The sequence below is a fragment of the Coffea arabica genome, chromosome 11e, assembly GCF_036785885.1.
Source record: "Coffea arabica cultivar ET-39 chromosome 11e, Coffea Arabica ET-39 HiFi, whole genome shotgun sequence".
NCBI classification, from domain to species: Eukaryota; Viridiplantae; Streptophyta; class Magnoliopsida; order Gentianales; family Rubiaceae; genus Coffea; species Coffea arabica.
The window spans coordinates 26348612-26364054 of NC_092331.1; positions in this window are offsets into that span (position 1 = coordinate 26348612).

Genomic DNA, 15443 nt, shown 5'->3' on the forward strand with positions numbered 1-15443 from the left:
GCTAGTTAGAGGTATCACGAATTTCCCTTTTTATCGTTTTGAGATCTATTTTAGTCTTCTAAATTCGTAGCTCAAGTGCTCGGGTTTGTCAAGTCCGAAATCTGCCTTTGTTGTTTCCTTGTCAGAAATCTGTCTTTGTTGTTTCCTTGTCAGAAATCTGTCTTTGTTGTTTACTTGTTGTCTGAAATTTTCTGTCCAGTTTTGTCTTGTGTTTATGTTCTGTTTAAATCCAAAAAAAAAATCTCTTGTGTTGCATACCTTATTGTCATTCCCTTGAGTCGTTGCTGGAATTAATTTGCTGGGATACCGAATCTGTTTGCACTTGTTTCTTGAACCTTTGTGTTGTTGCTTTGCAAAACTCGAACATCAAAACCTTATTGGGGAAGTCTTGAGCTTCTTGGATCAAAGAGGTTAATCTTGGCAGTCTTGAAACCTGAAATAAACCTTCAACCGTGTTCTTGTTTTCATGGAACTTTGATCTTGAAACCAAATCTGTCCAAGTTGTTTACGTTAATTGCTGTGAAATTGTGGTCTAAGCTAGCTGGCTATTGTGTGAAAACACCCCAACAGAAGTCAAAAAAAATTTTAAGAAAGACGGCTCTAGTTTCCAATTCTTGACCAGCCTTCAAGTTTTACCAAATCTGATTCAAAGGTCAAAAAAAATTTTCAAGAAAGACGGCTCTAGTTTCCAATTCTTGACCAGCCTTCAAGTTTTACCAAATCTGATTCAAACTTGGACTTTCAAATCTGAACAGCCCTAGTCTTGGTCAGCATTCAAGCCACCAAATCTGATTCAAACTTGGACTTCCAAATCTGAACAACATCCAATTCTTGACAGCCTACAAGTTTACCAAATTTTGTGCAAAATCTGACTTCCAAATCTGACCAAACTCCAAGGTTTCCAATCTTGGCAACCCCAAGTGTCCAAATCAGATCACGGACCAAAAAAAAAAACCACGGACCAGCAGCTCAACACATTCCAGAAATTTGGGTTTCGGGTAGAGTTTTCTAGGATTTTCAAAATTTCAGCATTCAAGTTAATTGTCTTACTTTCTTTCGAGTCGTTAGTTATTGTCCAGCTATATTCTGAGTCTTGAGTCGTGTCTAGGTCTTCAGTCATTCACCTCCATTTATTGCTACTAGCTTGTGTGTCACTTGTTGACTAGTCAAGAACGTACACTGCGGTGACGCCTAGTTTGTTCAACTCAAGCAACTAGCAAGCCAAGGAATTGCTTGGTAAGATTATTAGAGAGTGATACACTTGAGTGAAACACGAGTGTGAGTGACCTATACATCGTATTAAAAAAAAAAAAAAAAAAAGAGAGAGGAACTCGTTTTTGTTTATTTATTTTGCAGGTGGACTAAATATGTCTAGTGAAGTTGGTGAACAAACCATGGACATCAAACTACAATTGGAAGCCATGTGTGGGAGGAAAATTCCTTTGCACTACTAACCGTTTTGCAGGTCACATAGTCATGGCCACTAGAGTTGCATCTTGCTCATACAATCAAGAATTCATGGAGACCGAACCTTTCAAGAGGAGAGGTCCCAAGCGAAGTACCTCCAAGTACTTTAGCCCCATGCAATCCAGTTCACAATGTGGGTATCATTCACTCCGGGAGGAGATGCAACGCCACCGTGCTTTGTGTGTGTATGAAAGATATAAACAAGATTGTGATGAGTATGAGAAGGAGCAAAGCAGTTTGCGTAGAGCATCTAAATCAAGGTCAACTTCAAGCAAACAAGGTTCATCTAAGAAGTGTCTTGACAATCAAGACGAAGGGCTCGAGAATTTTCGAATTGAGTCAAAGCTTCGTGAATCAATGGATAAATTCGAACGTCGGACTGAAGCATTGATTGATGATATGATGGAAAGACTTAGCCAAGTGCTGGATTCACACCTGGAGCAACTTAACCATGTGCCAACCGGTGGTAATAAAGGGAAAATTCATCCTAGTCCCTCGTTGATTGAAGAGCCAAATATGAATGAGTTACAACTGAGCCATGAACATGAGCTAGACAATGAAAATCAAACCTCATGTACAATGCGTGAGCAATGGTCCGAGAAGAATGGAGTGGAAAAAGACAAGAATAATTTGGCCTTAGTGAAGAGTAAAAAGGAGGAGTTGGCCGTGTTTACAAAGGCTGAAAGTGTGACCATTTTGTTTGCTAACCGGCTAACATGTGTTTTGTTTAGCACCTCTTCTTTTGTTCAAGTTACACAAAGTCAAGTAGAGTTGATCATGGCATGTTCCATCCCGAAGTCACTTGGACACTTTGCGAGTTTCCATGGAGTTGGTCTTCTAGGAACTAAATCTCTTTGGTATCAATTCATGGAACAATGTCCATTCAAATCTGTCCGCACCATTGGAGGGTTCATTCGAGCTCATCTTAAAAGGGAAATTCCAGAATCTACTTCTTGTTCTTTACCTATGTGTCAAGGACTAGCACTGGAATCTCAAGTTGAATCAATTGGTGGAAGGAATATCGAAGTGTCAAAGGGAGTTTTCTCATTTAAATCTCGTTCTACACCTTCTTACCATCTAGCTAATAATGTCCCATTAGTCCTTTACCCGATTTCTGAATTGCTCCAAGTTGAAGGTTATTTTGTTTTCATAGGATGTAACGCTGTCCACAATTTTCCAACTACGGCTAAAGACTTGCAACCCGATTTCGTGCTTATCCCTGCTGCAAGTGGTGCACGTTCGTGCTTCTTCACATGTCCAAAAGCTAGTCACCACGAGCTTACTTCACCAACCCCAACTTGTACAAATTCATGCGATTCGTATGGAGTGCATTTCACTTCATTGCTGCCACTTATGTCACGTGACAATAAGACAATCCATGGCCGAAGGATGATTAGAGAGCTTTGGATTGCTACCTGGAAGTTTCGTGAGCCTTACACAAGCTTTTTCCTATCTTGGCGCATGTCCTTGTTTGAGGGCCTCATGAAACTGACCAAACGGCATTTAACTTGGCTCGTGACCTTTCATTTGTTCCCAACGTGGCTGACCTCCAAACGCACTGTCGACATCCCCATCTAGATTTGAGGACAAATCCTTTTCAAGAGGAGGGGAATGATGCGGTGGAGCACGAGGCCCAAAGTGTACAAGTAGACCCTGTGAAGGTGCCCCAAGGCCCAGTGACACGAGCACGAGCTAAGAGATTCAAGGAGTCCCTCCAAGCCTTGGTACGTGCCATCCAAACCCAAGAGAAACCGGGCATTGAAGGAATTGAGTTGGAATATCCTTGCACGACTACTAAAATGCTGCTTACAATTGAAGATGCGAGTGTTCAAGCTCCAAACGGCGGGCTGAGCCCCGAAGCTTATGATCTATAGTTAGTTGGGCTAGCTTTCGGTCAAGTATAGGCCCAAGGGGCTGGCCGAACTTTCCTTGTTATTTTTCCAGTTTATTAGGTCTTAGTTACGGCTATTAATAGCCTCAAGCCGCATGTTACATTCAGTTTTTTGAGAGTATTGAATAAAATTTCCAGAATTTCGTCCATTCCTTGTGGCAAATTCCCTTAGCTTGTAAAAGCTAAGTTGAACATCCTAGAGTTGATCCTAGGCTGTTCTTGACTTATCAATCAAGCACACATACTTGATTGTGGCGTCCTCTACCGTTAAATCTGTTCTTGAGTGGTCCAAGTTCGGGTTCAACTCCGTCAAATCTTCATCGTGTTCCTCTAGATCCGAAGTAGCTTCCGCGTCTCGCATCAGGGTTGCTCAAGATCAGCCCACTTTCTCTCTTTTCTTCCTTTTTACCACCCATCTCATCAGATTTTTCCATCTCTTTGTCCATTTCAACAGCTGACCCTTTCATCTCATTGCATTCAACTCCCTCGGGTTTTATCTCTTCAGGCACAATTCCCTCATCTAGCTGCTTCTCCATTCAATAACGCTCAACCTTACTTTTCATGTGTGCTAGATCAATACAAAACTGGTCATAAGTAAGTGATACAAGTGCAATACGACGACTATTAAATAAGAAGGAATACTTATTAGTATGTCCGTCATATTTAACTTCTGGCCTCGACATCCACGCTTTGCCCAACAACTCGTGTCACTTGAATTGGGACTACATCACACAACACCTCGTCCACATATTTGCCGATTTGAATAGGTACAAGTGTGTGCTTAGTAACCCAGACAACACCTTGAGTACTCATCAACTTGTGCGGTCGAAGATGACCAATGGTTGGAAGATTTAATTTCTCAACCATCAACTCCCATCAATGGCCAAGCTACAAATTTTGTCTTTGACACCGCAACGGGTATAAAACCAACCAAGCAATTGAGATTTGACGAGATCCAATTGCTCATCTACACCACGTAATGGCACTTCTTTGACTCCCTTAGGATCAGGAAGACAATGTTGTGGGCTAGCTTTTATGCGTCTTGTATTCGCCATGACGTATGAGGGAACCTCCACATAAGCTCTGAGGCCAACTATTGCGGTCCTCGATCAACACGTTTCGAGACACGTAGCACGTTTGCCCGAGGATCTAGCGAGGTTGTCCAACGCTTGGATTGCTGGACCTAGAATCAAACGGACGACACGATTTGATTAAAGGCTGTAGAACGACGACTCCGATGAAGGTGAATACGCCAAGGAATAGGTCGGTAGAACAATCAAGGACAAGATGCAAGATTGCTCAATCACCCTTGCCAGAAGCAAGTAAAGCTCGAAATTCACACAAGCAAGAAAATCGAAAAACTAAGTAATTTGATTTATAAAACGCCTACCTAAAACCTTACAAAGCAAGCCTATTTATAGGCTAAGAGTTACAGAAACCTTAAGGAAAACAAGGAAAAGGGGAATTCGGCCATCTTGGGATCAAGATGGGCCGGCCCATGCTCTACTAGAACAACTAATCTAACTATAAATTAAACACTAAAGCCTAAGGCCCTATTCGGCCAACTCACTCGGAGGCCCACTTGACTCTTCATGGGCTTGGATCGTGGTGTAGATAACTTGATTGTGATACGTTCCTCGATCAACACGTTTCGAGACACGTAGCACGTTTGTCCAAGGATCTAGCGAGGATGTCCAACGCTTGGAATTGCGGGGCCTAGAACCAAACGGACGACACGATATGATTCAAGACGGAAGACGACACTCCGATGAAGGTGAATACTCCAGGGGAATAGGTCGGTAGAACAATCTAGGACAGAACGCAAGACTGCTCAAAACCCTTGCCAAAGCAAGTAAAGGGGTCGAATCTCTCTCTCAAGAAGAATCGAAAATATGCAAAACTTTATTGATCAAACGTCTACCCTAAAACCTTACAAAGCAAGCCTATTTATAGGCTAAAGTGACTGAAACCCTAAAGGGACTAGGAAAGGGAAAAGTCGGCCCATGGTCTTGGGACAAGATGGGCCGGCCCATGCTCTTACTTAAACACTAATCAATTGCTAAATAACTACTAAGGCCTAAGGCCCTATTCGGCCAACTCATTTGGAGGCCCACTTGACTCTTCATGGGCTTGGGTCATGGTGTAGATAACTTGATTAAAATCCTTCAAGCCTTCAATATCTCTATGGACTCCATGTTGGTTTTGGACAATTCGAACAAGGGCTTGGAGGGATTCTTTGAAGAGCTTGGCTCGTGCACGTGTGACTGGGCCCAATGGAACTCGGACTGGGTTATTACTTGGGCTAAGGTCCGTGCACACATCATTCTCCATTCAATAACGCTCAACCTTACTTTTCATGTGTGCTAGATCAATACAAAACTGGTCATAAGTAAGTGATACAAGTGCAATACGACGACTATTAAATAAGAAGGAATACTTATTAGTATGTCCGTCATATTTAACTTCTGGCCTCGACATCCACGCTTTGCCCAACAACCCGTGTCACTTGAATTGGGACTACATCACACAACACCTCGTCCACATATTTGCCGATTTGAATAGGTACAAGTGTGTGCTTAGTAACCCAGACAACACCTTGAGTACTCATCAACTTGTGCGGTCGAAGATGACCAATGGTTGGAAGATTTAATTTCTCAACCATCAACTCCCATCAATGGCCAAGCTACAAATTTTGTCTTTGACACCGCAACGGGTATAAAACCAACCAAGCAATTGAGATTTGACGAGGTCCAATTGCTCATCTACACCACGTAATGGCACTTCTTTGACTCCCTTAGGATCAGGAAGACAATGTTGTGGGCTAGCTTTTATGCGTCTTGTATTCGCCACGACGTATGAGGGAACCTCCACATAAGCTCTGAGGCCAACTATTGCGGTCCTCGATCAACACGTTTCGAGACACGTAGCACGTTTGCCCGAGGATCTAGCGAGGTTGTCCAACGCTTGGATTGCTGGACCTAGAATCAAACGGACGACACGATTTGATTAAAGGCTGTAGAACGACGACTCCGATGAAGGTGAATACGCCAGAGAATAGGTCGGTAGAACAATCAAGGACAAGATGCAAGATTGCTCAATCACCCTTGCCAGAAGCAAGTAAAGCTCGAAATTCACACAAGCAAGAAAATCGAAAAACTAAGTAATTTGATTTATAAAACGCCTACCTAAAACCTTACAAAGCAAGCCTATTTATAGGCTAAGAGTTACAGAAACCCTAAGGAAAACAAGGAAAAGGGGAATTCGGCCATCTTGGGATCAAGATGGGCCGGCCCATGCTCTACTAGAACAACTAATCTAACTATAAATTAAACACTAAAGCCTAAGGCCCTATTCGGCCAACTCACTCGGAGGCCCACTTGACTCTTCATGGGCTTGGATCGTGGTGTAGATAACTTGATTGTCTCCCTCCAAGCCTTCAATTTCTCTATGGACTCCATGTTGGTCTTGGACAATTCGAACAAGGGCTTGGAGGGATTCTTTGAAGAACTTGGCTTGTGCACGTGTGACTGGGCCCAATGGAACTCGGACTGGGTCATTACTTGGGCTAAGGTCCGTGCACACATCAGTCCCCTCCACTTGAGAAGGATTCGTCCTCAAATCTGGATGGAAATGGATGATACTACAAGAGTTGGTAGTATGAACCCCAAATCTAATGCCACCACATATTGCCAAGAAAAACTCATGGCTTTACTCCAATGGCTCCTCTTGTTCGTATCATTCCCCTCCTCTTGAAAGCAATTTGCCCACAAATTGAAGCACGAATGGTGACAAGACGAGTTACATGCCTTCGACTCAATCTTGTTAGGATGGCTATAGATGTCATCCAATGCAAAACCCACGTGCTAAGTTGGAAAATAACCCTTGTCGGACCTTGAATCTCACAAACCATCTTCAATGTATGCTCAACTTGATCGTTTGTGGTCATGAGGTAAGGGTCCTCAAAGTGGTGTGAAGCGTATCCCGTGAAATCGAACTCCGGCCCGAACACACTTGCAAGGCCCCAAGGCGGATTTGGTGATGTTGGAGATTCACGTGGACTAAGAACAAGATGAAAATCATAATGGTCATTCAGGTACTTGTTCTTTAAACGAACCCTTGGTACACAACCATCCACAAAATGTGGAGTGTTCCCATCAAGATGAGCTCGAAGCAACTCCCCTTTGGTGTGGACTGATTTCAGTTGACATTGTTCCATGAATGGATACAAACGGGGTTTAACTCTTGGAGTACCAACTACATGGAAGCTTGCAAAGTCTACAATTGATTTTGGAATGGAACACACCAAGATCAGCTCAACTTGCCTTTGCTTGATCTGAATACAAGAAGAAACACTAAACAAAGCAAGGTAAGTTCGTTGGGAAAATAATAGGCCTTCACCGGGTTGCTCAAGATCAGCCCACTTTCTCTCTTTTCTTCCTTTTTACCACCCATCTCATCAGATTTTTCCATCTCTTTGTCCATTTCAACAGCTGACCCTTTCATCTCATTGCATTCAACTCCCTCGGGTTTTATCTCTTCAGGCACAATTCCCTCATCTAGCTGCTTCTCCATTCAATAACGCTCAACCTTACTTTTCATGTGTGCTAGATCAATACAAAACTGGTCATAAGTAAGTGATACAAGTGCAATACGACGACTATTAAATAAGAAGGAATACTTATTAGTATGTCCGTCATACTTAACTTCTGGCCTCGACATCCACGCTTTGCCCAACAACCCGTGTCACTTGAATTGGGACTACATCACACAACACCTCGTCCACATATTTGCCGATTTGAATAGGTACAAGTGTGTGCTTAGTAACCCAGACAACACCTTGAGTACTCATCAACTTGTGCGGTCGAAGATGACCAATGGTTGGAAGATTTAATTTCTCAACCATCAACTCCCATCAATGGCCAAGCTACAAATTTTGTCTTTGACACCGCAACGGGTATAAAACCAACCAAGCAATTGAGATTTGACGAGGTCCAATTGCTCATCTACACCACGTAATGGCACTTCTTTGACTCCCTTAGGATCAGGAAGACAATGTTGTGGGCTAGCTTTTATGCGTCTTGTATTCGCCATGACGTATGAGGGAACCTCCACATAAGCTCTGAGGCCAACTATTGCGGTCCTCGATCAACACGTTTCGAGACACGTAGCACGTTTGCCCGAGGATCTAGCGAGGTTGTCCAACGCTTGGATTGCTGGACCTAGAATCAAACGGACGACACGATTTGATTAAAGGCTGTAGAACGACGACTCCGATGAAGGTGAATACGCCAGGGAATAGGTCGGTAGAACAATCAAGGACAAGATGCAAGATTGCTCAATCACCCTTGCCAGAAGCAAGTAAAGCTCGAAATTCACACAAGCAAGAAAATCGAAAAACTAAGTAATTTGATTTATAAAACGTCTACCTAAAACCTTACAAAGCAAGCCTATTTATAGGCTAAGAGTTACAGAAACCCTAAGGAAAACAAGGAAAAGGGGAATTCGGCCATCTTGGGATCAAGATGGGCCGGCCCATGCTCTACTAGAACAACTAATCTAACTATAAATTAAACACTAAAGCCTAAGGCCCTATTCGGCCAACTCACTCGGAGGCCCACTTGACTCTTCATGGGCTTGGATCGTGGTGTAGATAACTTGATTGTCTCCCTCCAAGCCTTCAATTTCTCTATGGACTCCATGTTGGTCTTGGACAATTCGAACAAGGGCTTGGAGGGATTCTTTGAAGAACTTGGCTTGTGCACGTGTGACTGGGCCCAATGGAACTCGGACTGGGTCATTACTTGGGCTAAGGTCCGTGCACACATCAGTCCCCTCCACTTGAGAAGGATTCGTCCTCAAATCTGGATGGAAATGGATGATACTACAAGAGTTGGTAGTATGAACCCCAAATCTAATGCCACCACATATTGCCAAGAAAAACTCATGGCTTTACTCCAATGGCTCCTCTTGTTCGTATCATTCCCCTCCTCTTGAAAGCAATTTGCCCACAAATTGAAGCACGAATGGTGACAAGACGAGTTACATGCCTTCGACTCAATCTTGTTAGGATGGCTATAGATGTCATCCAATGCAAAACCCACGTGCTAAGTTGGAAAATAACCCTTGTCGGACCTTGAATCTCACAAACCATCTTCAATGTATGCTCAACTTGATCGTTTGTGGTCATGAGGTAAGGGTCCTCAAAGTGGTGTGAAGCGTATCCCGTGAAATCGAACTCCGGCCCGAACACACTTGCAAGGCCCCAAGGCGGATTTGGTGATGTTGGAGATTCACGTGGACTAAGAACAAGATGAAAATCATAATGGTCATTCAGGTACTTGTTCTTTAAACGAACCCTTGGTACACAACCATCCACAAAATGTGGAGTGTTCCCATCAAGATGAGCTCGAAGCAACTCCCCTTTGGTGTGGACTGATTTCAGTTGACATTGTTCCATGAATGGATACAAACGGGGTTTAACTCTTGGAGTACCAACTACATGGAAGCTTGCAAAGTCTACAATTGATTTTGGAATGGAACACACCAAGATCAGCTCAACTTGCCTTTGCTTGATCTGAATACAAGAAGAAACACTAAACAAAGCAAGGTAAGTTCGTTGGGAAAATAATAGGCCTTCACCGGGTTGCTCAAGATCAGCCCACTTTCTCTCTTTTCTTCCTTTTTACCACCCATCTCATCAGATTTTTCCATCTCTTTGTCCATTTCAACAGCTGACCCTTTCATCTCATTGCATTCAACTCCCTCGGGTTTTATCTCTTCAGGCACAATTCCCTCATCTAGCTGCTTCTCCATTCAATAACGCTCAACCTTACTTTTCATGTGTGCTAGATCAATACAAAACTGGTCATAAGTAAGTGATACAAGTGCAATACGACGACTATTAAATAAGAAGGAATACTTATTAGTATGTCCGTCATACTTAACTTCTGGCCTCGACATCCACGCTTTGCCCAACAACCCGTGTCACTTGAATTGGGACTACATCACACAACACCTCGTCCACATATTTGCCGATTTGAATAGGTACAAGTGTGTGCTTAGTAACCCAGACAACACCTTGAGTACTCATCAACTTGTGCGGTCGAAGATGACCAATGGTTGGAAGATTTAATTTCTCAACCATCAACTCCCATCAATGGCCAAGCTACAAATTTTGTCTTTGACACCGCAACGGGTATAAAACCAACCAAGCAATTGAGATTTGACGAGGTCCAATTGCTCATCTACACCACGTAATGGCACTTCTTTGACTCCCTTAGGATCAGGAAGACAATGTTGTGGGCTAGCTTTTATGCGTCTTGTATTCGCCATGACGTATGAGGGAACCTCCACATAAGCTCTGAGGCCAACTATTGCGGTCCTCGATCAACACGTTTCGAGACACGTAGCACGTTTGCCCGAGGATCTAGCGAGGTTGTCCAACGCTTGGATTGCTGGACCTAGAATCAAACGGACGACACGATTTGATTAAAGGCTGTAGAACGACGACTCCGATGAAGGTGAATACGCCAGGGAATAGGTCGGTAGAACAATCAAGGACAAGATGCAAGATTGCTCAATCACCCTTGCCAGAAGCAAGTAAAGCTCGAAATTCACACAAGCAAGAAAATCGAAAAACTAAGTAATTTGATTTATAAAACGTCTACCTAAAACCTTACAAAGCAAGCCTATTTATAGGCTAAGAGTTACAGAAACCCTAAGGAAAACAAGGAAAAGGGGAATTCGGCCATCTTGGGATCAAGATGGGCCGGCCCATGCTCTACTAGAACAACTAATCTAACTATAAATTAAACACTAAAGCCTAAGGCCCTATTCGGCCAACTCACTCGGAGGCCCACTTGACTCTTCATGGGCTTGGATCGTGGTGTAGATAACTTGATTGTCTCCCTCCAAGCCTTCAATTTCTCTATGGACTCCATGTTGGTCTTGGACAATTCGAACAAGGGCTTGGAGGGATTCTTTGAAGAACTTGGCTTGTGCACGTGTGACTGGGCCCAATGGAACTCGGACTGGGTCATTACTTGGGCTAAGGTCCGTGCACACATCAGTCCCCTCCACTTGAGAAGGATTCGTCCTCAAATCTGGATGGAAATGGATGATACTACAAGAGTTGGTAGTATGAACCCCAAATCTAATGCCACCACATATTGCCAAGAAAAACTCATGGCTTTACTCCAATGGCTCCTCTTGTTCGTATCATTCCCCTCCTCTTGAAAGCAATTTGCCCACAAATTGAAGCACGAATGGTGACAAGACGAGTTACATGCCTTCGACTCAATCTTGTTAGGATGGCTATAGATGTCATCCAATGCAAAACCCACGTGCTAAGTTGGAAAATAACCCTTGTCGGACCTTGAATCTCACAAACCATCTTCAATGTATGCTCAACTTGATCGTTTGTGGTCATGAGGTAAGGGTCCTCAAAGTGGTGTGAAGCGTATCCCGTGAAATCGAACTCCGGCCCGAACACACTTGCAAGGCCCCAAGGCGGATTTGGTGATGTTGGAGATTCACGTGGACTAAGAACAAGATGAAAATCATAATGGTCATTCAGGTACTTGTTCTTTAAACGAACCCTTGGTACACAACCATCCACAAAATGTGGAGTGTTCCCATCAAGATGAGCTCGAAGCAACTCCCCTTTGGTGTGGACTGATTTCAGTTGACATTGTTCCATGAATGGATACAAACGGGGTTTAACTCTTGGAGTACCAACTACATGGAAGCTTGCAAAGTCTACAATTGATTTTGGAATGGAACACACCAAGATCAGCTCAACTTGCCTTTGCTTGATCTGAATACAAGAAGAAACACTAAACAAAGCAAGGTAAGTTCGTTGGGAAAATAATAGGCCTTCACCGGGTTGCTCAAGATCAGCCCACTTTCTCTCTTTTCTTCCTTTTTACCACCCATCTCATCAGATTTTTCCATCTCTTTGTCCATTTCAACAGCTGACCCTTTCATCTCATTGCATTCAACTCCCTCGGGTTTTATCTCTTCAGGCACAATTCCCTCATCTAGCTGCTTCTCCATTCAATAACGCTCAACCTTACTTTTCATGTGTGCTAGATCAATACAAAACTGGTCATAAGTAAGTGATACAAGTGCAATACGACGACTATTAAATAAGAAGGAATACTTATTAGTATGTCCGTCATACTTAACTTCTGGCCTCGACATCCACGCTTTGCCCAACAACCCGTGTCACTTGAATTGGGACTACATCACACAACACCTCGTCCACATATTTGCCGATTTGAATAGGTACAAGTGTGTGCTTAGTAACCCAGACAACACCTTGAGTACTCATCAACTTGTGCGGTCGAAGATGACCAATGGTTGGAAGATTTAATTTCTCAACACTCCCATCAATGGCCAAGCTACAAATTTTGTCTTTGACACCGCAACGGGTATAAAACCAACCAAGCAATTGAGATTTGACGAGGTCCAATTGCTCATCTACACCACGTAATGGCACTTCTTTGACTCCCTTAGGATCAGGAAGACAATGTTGTGGGCTAGCTTTTATGCGTCTTGTATTCGCCATGACGTATGAGGGAACCTCCACATAAGCTCTGAGGCCAACTATTGCGGTCCTCGATCAACACGTTTCGAGACACGTAGCACGTTTGCCCGAGGATCTAGCGAGGTTGTCCAACGCTTGGATTGCTGGACCTAGAATCAAACGGACGACACGATTTGATTAAAGGCTGTAGAACGACGACTCCGATGAAGGTGAATACGCCAGGGAATAGGTCGGTAGAACAATCAAGGACAAGATGCAAGATTGCTCAATCACCCTTGCCAGAAGCAAGTAAAGCTCGAAATTCACACAAGCAAGAAAATCGAAAAACTAAGTAATTTGATTTATAAAACGTCTACCTAAAACCTTACAAAGCAAGCCTATTTATAGGCTAAGAGTTACAGAAACCCTAAGGAAAACAAGGAAAAGGGGAATTCGGCCATCTTGGGATCAAGATGGGCCGGCCCATGCTCTACTAGAACAACTAATCTAACTATAAATTAAACACTAAAGCCTAAGGCCCTATTCGGCCAACTCACTCGGAGGCCCACTTGACTCTTCATGGGCTTGGATCGTGGTGTAGATAACTTGATTGTCTCCCTCCAAGCCTTCAATTTCTCTATGGACTCCATGTTGGTCTTGGACAATTCGAACAAGGGCTTGGAGGGATTCTTTGAAGAACTTGGCTTGTGCACGTGTGACTGGGCCCAATGGAACTCGGACTGGGTCATTACTTGGGCTAAGGTCCGTGCACACATCAGTCCCCTCCACTTGAGAAGGATTCGTCCTCAAATCTGGATGGAAATGGATGATACTACAAGAGTTGGTAGTATGAACCCCAAATCTAATGCCACCACATATTGCCAAGAAAAACTCATGGCTTTACTCCAATGGCTCCTCTTGTTCGTATCATTCCCCTCCTCTTGAAAGCAATTTGCCCACAAATTGAAGCACGAATGGTGACAAGACGAGTTACATGCCTTCGACTCAATCTTGTTAGGATGGCTATAGATGTCATCCAATGCAAAACCCACGTGCTAAGTTGGAAAATAACCCTTGTCGGACCTTGAATCTCACAAACCATCTTCAATGTATGCTCAACTTGATCGTTTGTGGTCATGAGGTAAGGGTCCTCAAAGTGGTGTGAAGCGTATCCCGTGAAATCGAACTCCGGCCCGAACACACTTGCAAGGCCCCAAGGCGGATTTGGTGATGTTGGAGATTCACGTGGACTAAGAACAAGATGAAAATCATAATGGTCATTCAGGTACTTGTTCTTTAAACGAACCCTTGGTACACAACCATCCACAAAATGTGGAGTGTTCCCATCAAGATGAGCTCGAAGCAACTCCCCTTTGGTGTGGACTGATTTCAGTTGACATTGTTCCATGAATGGATACAAACGGGGTTTAACTCTTGGAGTACCAACTACATGGAAGCTTGCAAAGTCTACAATTGATTTTGGAATGGAACACACCAAGATCAGCTCAACTTGCCTTTGCTTGATCTGAATACAAGAAGAAACACTAAACAAAGCAAGGTAAGTTCGTTGGGAAAATAATAGGCCTTCACCGGGTTGCTCAAGATCAGCCCACTTTCTCTCTTTTCTTCCTTTTTACCACCCATCTCATCAGATTTTTCCATCTCTTTGTCCATTTCAACAGCTGACCCTTTCATCTCATTGCATTCAACTCCCTCGGGTTTTATCTCTTCAGGCACAATTCCCTCATCTAGCTGCTTCTCCATTCAATAACGCTCAACCTTACTTTTCATGTGTGCTAGATCAATACAAAACTGGTCATAAGTAAGTGATACAAGTGCAATACGACGACTATTAAATAAGAAGGAATACTTATTAGTATGTCCGTCATACTTAACTTCTGGCCTCGACATCCACGCTTTGCCCAACAACCCGTGTCACTTGAATTGGGACTACATCACACAACACCTCGTCCACATATTTGCCGATTTGAATAGGTACAAGTGTGTGCTTAGTAACCCAGACAACACCTTGAGTACTCATCAACTTGTGCGGTCGAAGATGACCAATGGTTGGAAGATTTAATTTCTCAACCATCAACTCCCATCAATGGCCAAGCTACAAATTTTGTCTTTGACACCGCAACGGGTATAAAACCAACCAAGCAATTGAGATTTGACGAGGTCCAATTGCTCATCTACACCACGTAATGGCACTTCTTTGACTCCCTTAGGATCAGGAAGACAATGTTGTGGGCTAGCTTTTATGCGTCTTGTATTCGCCATGACGTATGAGGGAACCTCCACATAAGCTCTGAGGCCAACTATTGCGGTCCTCGATCAACACGTTTCGAGACACGTAGCACGTTTGCCCGAGGATCTAGCGAGGTTGTCCAACGCTTGGATTGCTGGACCTAGAATCAAACGGACGACACGATTTGATTAAAGGCTGTAGAACGACGACTCCGATGAAGGTGAATACGCCAGGGAATAGGTCGGTAGAACAATCAAGGACAAGATGCAAGATTGCTCAATCACCCTTGCCAGAAGCAAGTAAAGCTC